At 40.6% G+C, this 15,519-nt stretch overlaps 1 long non-coding RNA gene across 1 annotated transcript in view; it reads right to left on the bottom strand.

Moving 5' to 3' along the window:
* Positions 1–13,007: 13,007 nt before the first annotated feature.
* Positions 13,008–15,519, bottom strand: part of LOC122793723 — a 65,917-nt gene continuing 63,405 nt past the window's right edge. Inside the window, exon 2 of the long non-coding RNA XR_006363516.1 lies at positions 13,008–13,648. This is a non-coding gene — a long non-coding RNA (uncharacterized LOC122793723). The remainder of the gene's footprint in view (positions 13,649–15,519) is intronic.

Genomic DNA, 15,519 nt, shown 5'->3' with positions numbered 1-15,519 from the left:
TATGTTAAATCAAACAACCAGACTGCTCCTTTGTTAAATGAGCAGAAGTCGTCCTTTGACTTCAAATCTTGGACAAAACAGTTTAATTTCAGAAAAGGTATTGTGCTGCATGATAATTATAAAAATCTTGATAATGTCTTTTTTGATTTTAAAGACAAACTGTATTCTTATAAGAACAAGCAGATGGAAGTTGATTATTTAAATGAGTGTATTAATGTACAGAGAATTCCTAAGGGCTTGAGGTTTTTTAAGTTCCCTAACAATGTACAATATGGTTCTGATTTATATGACCAACTTTGTGAAATTTTCAACAAAGCAGGTTTAGACATGTTAAAATGCATGGTGATGGACTATGAGAAAAAATGACTGTTTTGTTAAAAGATTTAGATGAGCTCAACGCAAATATGTTAAAAGATGTAACTTTTAGCTCAGTTAAGAGGGACTATGATAAATTGTTTAGTGATGTAGACCAGCATTGTTTTAGGGTACTTAATCGAAAAATTAGGAAATTAGAGAGGGACCTAATTGAATATAAGGAAGGTAGAGCCTACCCCCTCCCAATTATAAAAGGAAGAAGCAACAACACTACTGATAATGTCTTTTATGAAAGAGGAGAAAGTAATAGGCAAGGGGAACCTACAAGTGAAGGAAATGATAATCTCAGAAGACGTGAGAGAATAGCACAGAAGAATAGGAATGTAACTACCCAGGATTTTCATTACCCCCAGAAGAGAGGGAGCGGGCGAAGGGAGCAATACAACAGTTGGAATCACCCGACGAACTAATTTCAAGAACTACAGTGAATGAGGACAACAGCACAATATTTTTTCAAGGGAAACAAATTAAACATAGGAAAGACAATTTTTAATTACACAGATTTATCAATAAGACAATTTTTTTAGTTTACTTTCCAAGGGTTTTCATTATGTTCCCCTTAGGCCTTCTCCCATGGTTACAACTTTGATTGATTTAAAGCTGTTTATGAGGCAGCTCAATTTTAACTTATTGTTTAAAGATGAACGAAACTTTGAAAAGACTCTTACAAGAAAAAGTACCTTCAACCTGCCTGTCCACCCCACCATTAAAATTTTTGAGGAATTGGTTGAGACTGACATTAGGAAACTTAATGAGAAAGATTATTTTAAAACAACTGGTAATATTACTGAGGATGAGTTGACTTTAATTAAAAAGCTCAAAATGGGGGGGTGTAGGGTTATGAAACCGGACAAGGGGGAGGTGCTGTCTTGATGTACACCTGGGACTATGAGGCTGCCTTGCACACTGTGTTACAGGATACTGAACAATATGAACTTGTCTCAAGAAATGAGATCAATATAGCTCAAGCTAAAATAAATTATTCACTATATGACCATTTAATGCAAAATGCCATTAATGAAAAGTTATACAACTATTTATTAGTAAAAAAAACCCAAGGTTGCCCAGATTTTTGGAATTCCAAAGACACACAAGAATTTGAACCCCCTGAAATTTAGACCTATAGTTTCAGGGGGTGGAAGTGTCACAGAACCCTTAGCCAAATTTATCGACTTCTCCTTAAAACAACATGTAGAGAAAATTAAACACATATGTAAGGATTCATGGGACTACTTCAAAGGAGTGGATCAGAGTTTATTTTTACCTGAAATGTTTATGGTCACTGTGGATGTGGTCGACTTATTTCCTAGTATTCCACACAAGACTGGAGTGGTTAGGAACTTACTTATCTAATGAAGTCCAACTGGGGGCCAAGTTTACTAATTTAATTCTGGAATTTTTGGAATTAGTTCTAGAAAATAACTTCATTCACTTTAAGGGGGAATTTTATTGTCAGAAAAAAGGCGTGGCAATGGGTGCCTCTTGTGCCTCCATGTACGCAAATCTGGTATTATACCAATGGGAAAAGAAATACATTTTTACCAGTACATGGTATCAGGACATCTTATACTATAGAAGATTTCTGGACGATATCTCCTTTATGTGGATGGGAAACGAACAAAGTTTAATGGAATTCATTGATTACATCAACAAGACGACCACATTTTTTAGTTTTACTTATAACATCAGTAAACACCAACTCGATTATTTAGACATTTCACTAGTGAAGGATTATTCAAATAGTTGTTTTCAGTCTAAGATTTACAGGAAAAGCACTTTTTCAAATGCATTTCTGAATTACCACAGTGGACATCCCTTCTATCAAAAGAAGGCGATAGTGAAGGGTCAACTAATTAGGGCTTCACGAATGTCCAGCACGGACGAACTTTTCAATGAGGAAGTTTCCATTTTAAAGGGATTCTTTATGGACAAACAATATCCGGAAGCCCTGGTAGAAGCACTAGTTGTAGAAATTTCTGAGAAGAGGGCAAATAAATATCCTCCTTTATTGGGGTTAATGAGATGTCCCCAAACCCTTCAAAACACATTTTACAAGGAAAAAATAGTTTTATACACACTTTCTCCAACAACTCGGATCAAATTGAGAAGATTATCAAGAAATATTGGCCCATTCTCAGACTTCAGGAAGATCTTAAGAATTCTATGCCCAGTTACCCCTCTTTTGTTAGGAAAAGGGGCAGGAATTTGAAAGAACTTTTAGATATTAGGTTAGAGGATCCACAGAATCACAATAGAAAGAAATTTAGGCACTTATCCCTGTGGGATGTGCAAGCAATGTTATGCTATGCTAAATTCGGGGTCCTACTACCTTCCCTCTAGAAGATTTAAGTTCCGTTCCAACAAACATTTTAACTGTGGATCCAAGGGTGTGGTCTATCTTGGTTCCTGTGTTACGCTATGCGTTACACCGTTTTACATTGGGAAAACCGAAAGGGTGTTTAGGAGAAGGGTTTCTGAACACTTCAATGACATCAATGTAAGGAAGGAAAGTAATGCCTTTTATAAACACTCCTTGACGTGTAAGGACATGGACATAAAGTTTATGGTGTTGGAACAGGTACAACCGGATATAAGAGGGGGGAGTTGGGAGTCAAAATTAGAATACCGTGAGCTATTTTGGCAGCTCCTGTTAGACGCTACTAGATACCCAGGTCTGAATGACACCCTCAACATCACTAGTGTTTTGAAATTGAGACAAGCTCGTCTATAACACAGTTTAGCAGAACATGACATCTATTGTTTTATTTACTTTTGAATCCACAAGATTTTATAATATGATATATGGAATGTTATACATTGGCAACTCAGATAAGAAATGTTTTACAATGCCAGTTATAAACTCTAGGTTTTAAATTGGAGTTTTGATTTCACCCCCGATGGTTAAAAGGGGTTACTGCACTTATTTGTATTATAAAACTATAAAAATATTTTACAGGATTGTTTTATGATATATTTTAATAGTTTGTATTCAATTTCAAGTTCATTATGCTATTTAGTTGTCAAGACATTTTTAGAAAATGAATTATTTTTAGAAAATGAATTATTTTTAATGATAATAAGAATGTATTTTAGAATTTCCTTATATGGTGATTTGCCTGTTGGGAAAGGTTAACAGGAAGTCATGTGATGATTCTGGAAGTATTTAATGTGAATGAACTTTCAGCAATGTTGTTTGCCTTGAGAAAGCTCGCATGTGGTCGAGTGAAAGCGCTTGGATGATATTGTGGATTTTTACTTTTCCTTGTTACATTAAAGGATCTTTTTGGAGACCTAGCAGCTGTTTGATTTTTGCATCTGCTCATTTTGAAAGCCTTTGTTTACTATCTAGAGCAGGTCTAAGTGTTTTCTCCACATAAATGGATAAGGGCTCAGTGACCCATCCTCTACTAGAGGGGATAGGTCTCATAGGTGGCTTCTCAAGATTCTTATGAATTTTAGGGAGCTCATAGGGGGTTGGGAGGGTGGCCTAATGGTTAAGGTGTTTGCCTTACAAACACAAGGTGTGGGGTTTGAGTCTCACAAGGGATAACTGGCTAGGCTTAAAATGGCTTGCAAGGGCAGTTAGCTTAGTACTGATCTATGAATTCTATGAATATAAAATAAGGATAACTAGACTGTCAACATTAAAATAGTCAAACAATTCCTGAGTAATCAATCCTGTCATCAGCAGGTCATAGATCAAAAAATGGACATTTAATAAAGCCATCTACTCTGTATTTAGCAATACTGACATAAGTAGTAAAATCACTCAACATAGTAGACATCTGATCCAGCTAGAGATCTCTAAGCGGAGCTAGACAGAATGATGCAGCAAGGAGTGATTTCTCCCATATAAGAAGCAAATGAATGTGTATACTCCATGGTAGTAGCTCATAAGAAAAGCTCAGTCTTTATCAGAATATGTACTGATCCATGAGACTTGAACAAAGCACTAAATCAACATCATCCAATGCGTGCAGTTGAAGTTTCTGCTCTTATGCCAAATGCCACTGTTTTTTCTGTCTTAGACGCAAAAAGCTCATTTTGGCAAATTTTGCCTGACCGAAAATCAGTACTCCTTTTGGCAGGTATAGCTTTTTGAGAATGTTATTTTGAGATAAATTCTGCCGGCGGTCTTTCAGCGTGCAACGGAACAAATTTTTTCAGGTTATCCATGTGCTATTATAGCACATGATTATTCTTTTAGGAAACAATGGTGAAGTCGAACATGATAGAAACCTCAGGAAAGTTCTAGAACATGCTCGTGAAGTGATCTTAAGCTGAATCTTCAGAAGTGCAAATTCAGGCTACAAGAAATTATTTATGTTGGTCATTTGTTTAGTAGTTTAGGCTTATGACCAGATCCTTCCAAGCAAACAGCAATTCTTGAGATGCCAGCACCAGACAATGAATAAGCCCTACAAAGTTTACTTGGCATAGTTAACTATCTAAGCAAGTTCATTCCAGATTTGAGCCAACTTTCAGCACCGCTAAGAGAGCTGACACGCAAAGATGTTACCAGGTCCTGATCAGAACACCAAAGAGCACTTGATGTCCTGAAACACAGAACTGTCAGTCCGCCTACTTTAAGATACTATGATGCTCACAAACCAGTTACTATTTCTTGTTATGCTTCTGAGTTTGGTATTGGTGCAGTCATTCTTCAAGAGGCAGACCAGTAGCCTATGGTTCAATAACTCTAACCCAAACCGAAATGCAGTATGCTCAGACAGACAAAGAACTTCTGGCAATTGTGTTTGCATGTTTGAAGTTCCATGATCATATTTATGGCCAACCTATTCAAATTGAGACTGACCACCAACCTCTAGTCACTATTTTGAGAAATACAATGCATACAGCTCCTGCGAAATTTCAAAGCATGATGTTGAAATTGCAAAAGTATAACTTCAATCTTGTTTACACAAAAGACAAACTTCTTTACCTTGCTGATACTTTATTCAGTTCACCCAGAAAAAACATTGAACAGCATGAAAATGAGAAACCTGATTTTGAAGTCATGGAAGTGAGAAATGTTTCTTCCACACACCTTGATGAGCTTAGAATTCAAACTGCTTCACATACAATTCTCCAGAAACTCAACCACTTTATCAGTCAAGGATGGCCGTCAAAGCAATCGTGTTTACCTCTAGAAGTGCAACCATATTTTCCCTACAGAGATAAGACATTATATGACAAGGATATCGTCATGAAAGGTCCAAAAGTAATTGTTCCAAAATCCTTGCAGCAAGAGTATATTAAAATCTTGCATCATGGCCACCCAGGAACTGCTTCTACCAAAAGAAGGGCGAGAGGACTAGTATTTTGGCCTTCTATGTCTAGAGATATTGAGAGAGTACTTTCATCTTGTTCTGTATGTAATTCTTCTAAACTGTATCAACAGAAAGAACCACTTCAGCTAAACCATATTCCTGAACTACCTTGGTCGACAGTAACTACAGATATTTTTGAATGGAATGGTCAACGTTATTTGTTATTAGCAGACTCTTATTCAAACTGGTTCAAGACTGACCTGCTTCCTAATCTCACATCCAGTATTGTCATTATTAAGTTGAGGAGATATTTTTCTGTCCATGGTAGTCCACACAAAGTTATTTCTGACAATGGTGCAAAGTTTACAAGCCAGCAGTCAGAGAGATTTGCTGAAGAGCGAGACTTTATTCATGTTACAAGTAGTCCTGAGTACCCACAGTCAAATGGTTTGGCAGAACGTGCAGTGCAAAGTGCAAAACAGTTGTTGGAGAAGTCAAAACGAGACAATATCAATGTTTTTCTGAATCTCCTGAACCTCAGAAACATTCCTTATGATAAACATCTTGGTTCACCTGCCCAGAGATTTGTCGAGACAAACCAGAACCACATTACCAATCAGTAGCAATTTGTTGGTTCTGTGTGCTAACAGCAACAAAGCAATGAAAGCTCAATTCATGAAAAAGCGTTTATCCCAGATGTCCTATTATGATAACACCAGCAAACTGCTTAATCCATTATAAGAAGGGAAGGTAGTGAGGATGCAGACAGCAAAAGGTTTTGATCAGATTGGAGTCGTGAAAGGTTTCTGTCCAAAGCCAAGACTGTACATTGTGGAATCAGAGGGAGTAGAATTTAGACAGAATCGGAAACATTTAGTACCGGTGTCTGAGCCAGTATTGCAGCATCTTGCCTGTGACAAAGACTCTAGTTCTCAGAGTGACTTATCCAATGTTCCAGTTCCAGAGGACATTCCAGCAAATATCCCTGTTCCTGAGAATATCCCTGACAGTCCTAAAGCAGACTGTTCAGCAATGACTGTCCCTGTTGCTAAACCCAGTCCTAACTGCTACATTACTAGATCAGGTTGCACTTCCAGACCATGATACACGGCAACTTGGACATGAATGTTGTTTATTCATTATTGTCTGTATAGTTTGCAAACCTATTTAAATGTCATTATCATTGCAAGACAGCTCAGCAAAGAGGGAGGATGCAAATCAGGGTGTGTATGTACCTTTAAGAAGCTTTGTGGTGAGCTAGCACGTGCATACAAATACTGAGCAAGTGCAAGCAAGACTACCATTTTCTAGACAGCTGCAAAGCATGTATGTACATGTAGTAGTCAGTTCATTTATATTTTATGTTGCTGCTATCAATCCTCATGTGTTTGTATGTAATAAAGCATACAAACGAACACAGCCTCTAGCTATACAAGATGAGTGACAGGTTTGACATTCTGTGGTGTCTCTGATGGTCACAATGGTGGTCAACTAATTCCATTCCCTGCTGTAGTAATTCGCTGGTGTGAACATTTGCTTTTGTTGCCTCAAAGAACAAAGGTTTGCGGAATTCAACCTTCGATTATTTGAACTAGACCCATCTTTTGTGATGGACGCCTAGGTTTTTTGGTACAGAGACAAATGCCCCCAGACTGCCTCCAGAGGGCAACTTTCAAGGTCTGTCTGAGAAGGAATCCAGGAAACCCTGGTTCTGCAGGCCACCTCTGCCATGAGGGCAGCATCTTCTGTTAGAGTTCCCCCCTTTACTTTTGGCAGAACCATCTCCTCATGAGCCTTGGAAGAGACATTGGGATTTGCAGAACCAAATCTTTCTACCCCTCGCTGATTCTGGGAAAAAGGCCTTTGAGGAGCAGAAAAATGGATCCCCATAGCAGATGAGGTCTTTTTCTCTTGCTCACTTCTAGACAGCATTTCTTTCACCTTTGGGCCAAAGAGAGAAGATCCATCAAATGGAGCACTGATGAATAAAGCCTTAAAGGGCTCTGGAAAATCTCATAGGCATATCAAGGCACGTCTCCTAATGGCAATGCTCAAACTGGCTGCCCGAGAAGTACCCTCTGCAGAGTGGGATATCAACCTCATGGATGCGTTAGCTATTGACTGAAGGGTGGCCAGTTGTGAACAGACTATTTTGGTCCTCCACAGACATGGACCCGGAATGAGATTTGGAGAGCTCTTTAGGCAAATTTCTTTGCAATCTTGTGAAATGTACCAAGTAATTCAATGGATGCAGAGCAAAGGTCACTGAAGCATAAACATGCCTACAGAATCTGTTTAAGGTCCTAGACTCCGTGTTAGGGGATGGGCAGATGAGATCTGCTCTGCAAATTTTTCTTAGTGGCTACTGCCCCAAACATGGCATCCACTGGACCCCCCCCCCCACGCTCCAGTGTGCTCTGTCCTTTGGGCAGGCTAAGAATTTACCTGGATGCATGGGGATAGGCTCCACAGTATCAGGTTCCTTCCAAGCCTGGCGTGAGATGGGGTCTATAAGCTCATCAGCCCGGGGGGGTGTCACCCAAGACACAGCCAGGACAGACCCGAAAGCCTCCGGGAACACAAACTCCTCTTGGAACAAGGTGTTGGATGACCAGCCATCTTTTTGCTTCAAGAGTTCAAGTAAGTCTCCAATGGAGACTTCCTCAGAAGGAGATCTGGGGGACCCTTCCCCTTCATCGAAGTAGGTGTGCTTAGGGATCAGGAATCTAAGTGTCTCCTTTTACAAGTTCTCTTCCAAGGGACGTCATCAGTGGAATGGGTCTGGTGAGGTATCGGAAGTGACTGGGGAGTCCTGGGGGACTGACTGAAGACTTGAACAGGTTGAATGAAGAACGAGGCTCACAGCGAATATACAAAGGTAATACAGATATGTGATCCAAGGGTGTTACGGTTGTCCTTTCTCTAGGTAAAGAGAAGGCTCTCTCCACAGTATCGAAGGCAAAGTGCCTAAGGAGAAGACCAAAGCAGGAGGCACTGGAGCCAAAATCTCCTGCACCACCAGCCCATGAATCCCTCGAAGCCCTCCACCTGAGGATGCAGTTGGGCCCAAGCTGTCCAGCACCAAATCTCCGAGGGGCAAGGATGGCTCCAATAATTTCACAGTTCTGGTCCCCCAGATCCAATGCTGACACTTTAGCTCAGAGAGTTCTCCTACTCTGAACGACTCGAAGCCACATGGCTCAAAGGGGCAGTTGGAGTCTAACAATGACTGGCTTTCTAATTTGATGTAAGCACTTACAGGGATCTTGGATCGGAGGGGTATGAAACCACAGGCTGGATTGGAGAAGAAGTAACTAAGAGAGGACTAGTAATGGGCAGGCTCATGGAGCTGATGGGAGCCAAAGCCGGAATTACCCTCATCTGGATCTGAGCTCTGAGGAATTTCCTCATCATCCTATCCACTTTGGCCTTGGACAAGGTCCTAAAGCAAATAGCTAGTAGACAGTGGCCTGGAGTGTTTAGGTGAAGACTCTTGGAAAAAAGGGGGAAGGAATGTCAAGTAGCTATCTGATCCGGTGAGTAACTAGGCAACTGAATCAGAGGAGATTTTGCTTTTGCGGTAGTAGGATCCTTGACAATCAGATCAGATTTCTTTGAAATTTTAGATGGTGGCTCTAAGGCTGGAGCCGAAAATGTTGATGGGTCCCGGTGACCTTTTTCTAGTTTCCTTGTCTTTGGGAAGTTGAATCAGATTTTTCTTTGTCAGATTTCTTGGCAGGAATGTCAGCCCAGATGAAACGGAAGAGGGGAGCAGACCCTTCAAAACTAATTGTCAGTTAGTGCCCTAAGACTGAAGCCAAGACAGATGGAACATCCAGAACCCAAATATTGGCTTAAATTCTGGTGTCATTCAAAGGGGATCCAATGTCTGTCTGCCTGGGATGACATGCTGGACAAGCAAGGGACGGCTTGCACCTGTCACCCCTGGGCTTCTGGATATTGGCAAAGGCTCTTGCCACCCCCATAGTGCCTTTTTTAGGCAAGGCTCAAATTCTAAACCTACCACCCTAGAACACCAAAAAGGAAAAAAACTAAGGGTAATGCTGCTCAATGCCAGAAGTCTCAATCTCAAGATGCACGCACCGAGGCCCTTCTCAATATGGAGAACATCGATGTCTGTGCTGTGACAGAAACCTGGTTCAAGGCTCCTGAGAGCACCCCAGCACTAACAGGTTTCACCTCATATCATGCCCCAAAATCCGGACAACACCAAGAAAGGAGGGGTCCATATTCATAAAGGACACCCACACCTCAAGGTTGGTGGCAACGCATGATGCATCGGAGACCATCCAGGTGCAATTAACCATAGGCAAGACTGCTCTGCAATTTGTAGCATGTTACAGGCCACCCTCTCAAACTCAGGAACCTCACATGGCCTTCCTGAAAACATCTCCAAACACCATCATACTAGGTGATTTCAACTACCCTAAAACACTCTAACCCAAAGATTTCTGGAGTTCATAAACTCAAATGCCATGGAACAACTAGTCACCATCCCCACAAGAGGAGAAAACATACTTGATCTCATCATCACGAACATGGGATCAAAATGTTCAACACCGGAAGTATACCCCTCACTGGTGAGATCAGATCATAAAATCTCGCTGGAGGTCCTCATCCCGCCCACCTGAAACAAAAAGACCACAGTGAAAAACTTCAAAAGCCGATTTCACACTTCTAAAACTAGTGTGGTCTCCTTTAAGGCCCCTGAGCCAGTGGTAAACATTACTCAAACCGCTGAATCACTTACAAATGCCTTCTACCAGCACCTACAGGACTGCATGGATCAGGCAATCCCAAACAAAACTAAGACTCTCTGTACCAACCAGTCTGGTGGACCCCAGCCACAAGCTCTACAACAAGAGGAAGCTACTACAAGATAGATCCTTGAAAGGTAAGACACCTTTGATCATTATAAGTAAAAACTAAGAGCTCTCATAAAATCATCCAAGGCAAATTTTGAGAGAAAAATCGGCGAGGACACTAAAGGGAATCATCAGCCTTCTTTAGCTATGTTAGAAACCTAGGAGGAAACTCCCAGATATGCTCAGAATTAGTTCAAAATGATGTGAAAATTACTGAACCTACACATTGCCAACATACTGGCTGACAGGTTCAGTGCAAACTAAAGGAGAGATATCTATTCCAGAGGATTGTAGCCCCCAAACATCTCCAACGCCCAGGTGAGAACTGCCGGCAAAAACACAGCATCCATGGGATGGTGTCCCCGGCTGTGTGCTTCATGAACTCAATGAGGAATTAAACCCACAGTTAGGACAGCTGTTTAATCTTAGCCTCACCTCAGGATTCCAAGGAGTGGCACGCCACTGGTGGTCCCACTCATATAGGGGCGGTGCCTCCACAGACCCTGGAAATTACCATTAGCTTGACAAGCCTTATCTGCAAAGCCATGGAGAGGATCATAATGGAACTCATAAATAAAGACATAGGGAACTTGCAGACTTTGGATCCAACTCAGTTTGGCTTTGTCAAAGGCAGATCCTGCCTCTTAAACTTGGTTGACTTTTGAGACAGTCACCAAGGCCATTGATGAGGGAAAGGCAGTCCATACAGCCTACCTCGACCTGGCAAAGGCCTTCACACAATACCCCACTCAGGTATCATGAAAAACTCATCAGCTTGAATGTAAACCCATACATCACAAGATGGGTTGCAAACTGGCTAAGTGACAGAACCCACAGGGTCAGAGTTGCTGGAGCCATGTCAGACTCAAAGCCTGTCACAAGTGGTGTCCCACAGGGCTCAGTCCTGGGTCCACTCTTGTGGCATCTACTTTCTGAAGTACAAGCAAACACAGGAGGGTTATGGCTGACAAAGTTTGCAGATGACTGCAAACAAAACACATCTGACACAGATATCCTCCAGAAGGGCCTCACAGAAATGGATAACTGGTGCCAGAGCCATGGCCTGAAGTTAAACGCCAAAAATGCATAGTCATACCCTTTGGGAAAAACAAGGCTACCCCTAGCTACCATATAGGTGGCAATCCACTGAGCACAGAAAAAGTCATCAGAGATCTGGGGACCCAGGTTGACAGTAGCCTTCGCTTTGACACTCATGTTGCTAAAGTAGTTAGGAAAACCTTCTATATCACCCACCTGATCGGATTCACATCTAGATCAGGGAGGTCATCGTCCCCTGTACTCATCACTTATTAGACCTATGATTGAGTACAATGCCCCGCTCGAATGTATCTGACCAGACACCTGCTGCAGCTTGAAAGGCCCCAAAGTTCCTCACCAAAAGGATAAAGGGTCTCAAAAATATGTCTTATGCTGCCCGACTAGCTCTATTCAGTCTCATACCGCTGCTCAGAGGTGACCTGTGCCTGACATATAAGGCCATGTCAAACCCAGATTTGATGAATATGCTTCACCTCAAAAATCTAGATCCCTCAGAACCACAAGGGCGGAGACTTAAACCTTGACATGGTTATAAATAGAACGCGTGCTGGAGGGACAGATTCATCACCCAGAGACTCCTATGCTGTGGAACAAAATCCATGTGAGGCAGAGCACCTCTCTGGTCTTGTTCAAGAGGAATCTTGACCAATGGATGGGAGATTGCAGATATACCCCAGGGATTACTTCAGCGTCACTGCTTGACAGAGGCACAGCAAAATGATAGGCATAGTTTTTATTCAAACTAAAGGGGTGGCGAAAGCCACATAACTATGGGCTAGGCTTATAAATGCCCTTGGGCAGATAGCCTAGTATGAACCTATGAACCTAAGCAATACACACATTCCCTGGGGACATAGGAATTGGGAATTTTGTGCCTACAGGAAATGCATTTTTTAATCCAGTTGGCTTATTTACCATAATAATGAAGACAAAGGGTCTTAAGCCAGTGAAAGATAACTAAAAGAAAGAAAGGTGGAATATATTTTTTAAACAGAAAATTGCCAACAATGGTAGCAAGAAGTACCCTGTAATGACTAGAAAGGGAAAAGGCAGGAAAAGGAAAGCAGATGTACCAACAATGGTACTCAAGAAAATACTATAGGTTTGGGAGAAGGAAAAAAGGAAGAACCTGACAATCAGGAAAAAAAAAAAATGAAACTCTCAGATTAAGGAGGACAGGTGAAGCAGCTCAAGTTATAGTCCTGCTGAAAAAAGTAAAATGAGAAAACTCACTATTTGGAGCAAAACACACTTGGTAGCTTGACAGAGTGGATCCGTGAATGTAGAGATCTGGGGTATGTTAGGCTAGTGGGGCATTATGGGTAAAGGGAAAATCTCCAGAGTTGGATCCGTGGATCTGGAAAAAGGGCTGAGTCGGTTCTGAGACCGATTAGTTGAAGAATGAATGAAAATGACATCAGATTAAATGTTTTATTATCCTACTGTTTTACAGTCTGTCTGTATCACACAATCTGCTTATTTTAACTTAACCTCTTTAGTTTTACAACATTCTGTTGTCATAATGCTTAATTTTTAAGCACTTAAAATGCTGAAGGTGAGATTAGTTTTTATTACTGGAGAGTTACACTTTTGTAGGACACTTGTGGCTTTGCCACTCATGAGAGTACATCTACAAAACCCTTTTAGTACAAACAAAAATATATCTATTACTCACATACAGAGGCAGATGAACAAATATGTAACAAACAGTTTTACTGATCACCATTTCTGTTCATACAAAGCAGTCATCCACTTGAGTGAGAAAGTCAAAATGTCCAATTGTCTTTTCCTTTGCTAAAATTCTATGTACTGACATCTCCAAAATTCATGGCAGATCTATTTTAGGCAATAATCCAAATCAGACAGAATTTATAGCAGGTAAAATGGAAAATGTTTTAAGAAAGAAACAGATTGAAAAGGCTGCTGTCTTTGCAAACGTTTCCAAATGGCACTGGATTTCACAGCTGAAAGTCTTGAAGGCATATGTTTCACTAACACAGGGGACCATCCGTGCAATACAGCTGGGCAACAGTCTTGCTAAGAGCAGGACCCAAATTTCTGTAAGACAGAATTCCAGATTGATTAGAGGAAAAATGTTGCAAGTAAAAAAATAAAAATAAAAAAAAAAGAACAGTGAAATTGGCAGATGAACTGATACATGAAAATAACTTGCTGTAAATCTTGGTGCTCTAGGATCATTTCTAATCACCACAACACGACATATGGTTACTGCTTGAATGGATCTACTTGGGTTGCTTGCCTCCAAAAACATGAGGTTGGACGGGTTATTCTAAATTGTTTACATTTAGATACTACACTTCTGCCTCCTCTGGGCTAAACAGGTTGTTGCTGAAAAGAGTCCAAGAGATTTTAGATTTGCCTGCAAACACAGACTATATATCTTGGTCCATAGGGGAACAGAGGTATAACATGGCTAGGCTTGTACAGGCCTTAGGGCAAATAGCCTAGTAACCTCCTATGATAACTGTTTAAGAATAAAATAACCTAAACACAGGTGAAATGATTAAACTGTTGTGGAAAATCGGGAACTGATAATTTCATCAGAAATCCATCAAATGTCACAATTCATCATTTTTTATGAAATTTTAGGTTCCTGCCTTTGTAGAATATATCAACCCTAGCTAAAGGAGGAGTGACCTTGAAGTTGACTATTAAATCAGTGGGGGCTACAGTGGGTTACCACGTTCTTTTGCCCTCCCTAGAAAAAAATGTTTTAGTCAAGTGTGGGTTCTGATCACCCAGTTTCTTCCTAACTCTGCTGAGACTAAAACTTGTTCAACTAATCAATCAACCTATGGGCTAAAACTCCAACATCACCCAAGTTCCTTCACTTGCATTTTGCTCCAATATCTTTTGAAATAATCTAATTTTACAGACTTCCACTTTGGCATGAAAGACAAACCCTGATTCCTAAAGCTATTACTTTTAAAATGCATGCCAAGAGTCTGAACATGGGCAGTTTAGTTTTGTAGAGCACAAACGTTACAGTGATAGAGCCAGAGACATATTATGCTGAGCTGCAAAGCCCTTGAGAGGATACGAAGATGGAACTGAACAAACCACAGGTGTATATGCTGGTCATTTGTGGATTTTGACTACACTGGTACAACTTTTATTACAGGCTGAGGAGTGGGGACCTTGACTTCAGAAGAATTGTTCAATGCTGACAATTTTAATACAGTAGACCCCCTCTTATCCGGTCTCACTGGGACCGAACCTTAGGCTGGATAAACAAATGGCTGGTTAATCAGAAAAAGCATTAAGAACTGCATTTATAGGTTATAAATCAGCCAGAATAACAGGATTTGTGTTAGCATGCATTTTTCTAATGAACATGAAGTCTAAAACTCAAATGTCTGTCATTATTTAGCCCAGAGGAGGAGGAAGTGTTGTTCTTCTCTGTTATCTTTTGCTAGGGCTACGGCAGAAATTTGAAGGCTGGTTAAAGATAGGCTAGATAAGAGGGAGTCTACTATAAATGACACATCTGCTCAGTACTTTCTTCTAAAATAACACTCTTCTCAAGCGATACATCTACCGAAAGTTTAATGATACATTAGGCTGTAATGTTTTTTAAGCAGATGGTTTCAGCTATTAGTGCTCAGCTTTAAGGTTAAACTAGCATCTTTTCTCCAAGTACAACATACATAAACTGACACAAGGTACCCACCATATTAGATAACAAAAAAAAAAAAAGACCTTGTGCAGTGGATCATTTAGGACTTCATCTATGAAGATCAGTCTTGAAACAAAGTTCTCGGGACTCTTACCTTCCATGTTTGGGTTCAAGTGCATCTCCCAAATGTTCTGGTAACCTGTGCAGATCCAGGACTTTGCACCCAATTTCTGAACTTGCAATGGAATAAACAATGACAAAACTGTACTTCACTTACAGCAGAATTCATCAC

This window comes from Protopterus annectens, chromosome 2.part0 (genome assembly GCF_019279795.1).
Source record: "Protopterus annectens isolate FY-2018-M chromosome 2.part0, PAN1.0, whole genome shotgun sequence".
NCBI classification, from domain to species: Eukaryota; Metazoa; Chordata; order Ceratodontiformes; family Protopteridae; genus Protopterus; species Protopterus annectens.
The sequence above is the reverse complement of the archived record's forward strand: the minus strand, read 5'-3'. Positions and strand labels throughout refer to the sequence as shown.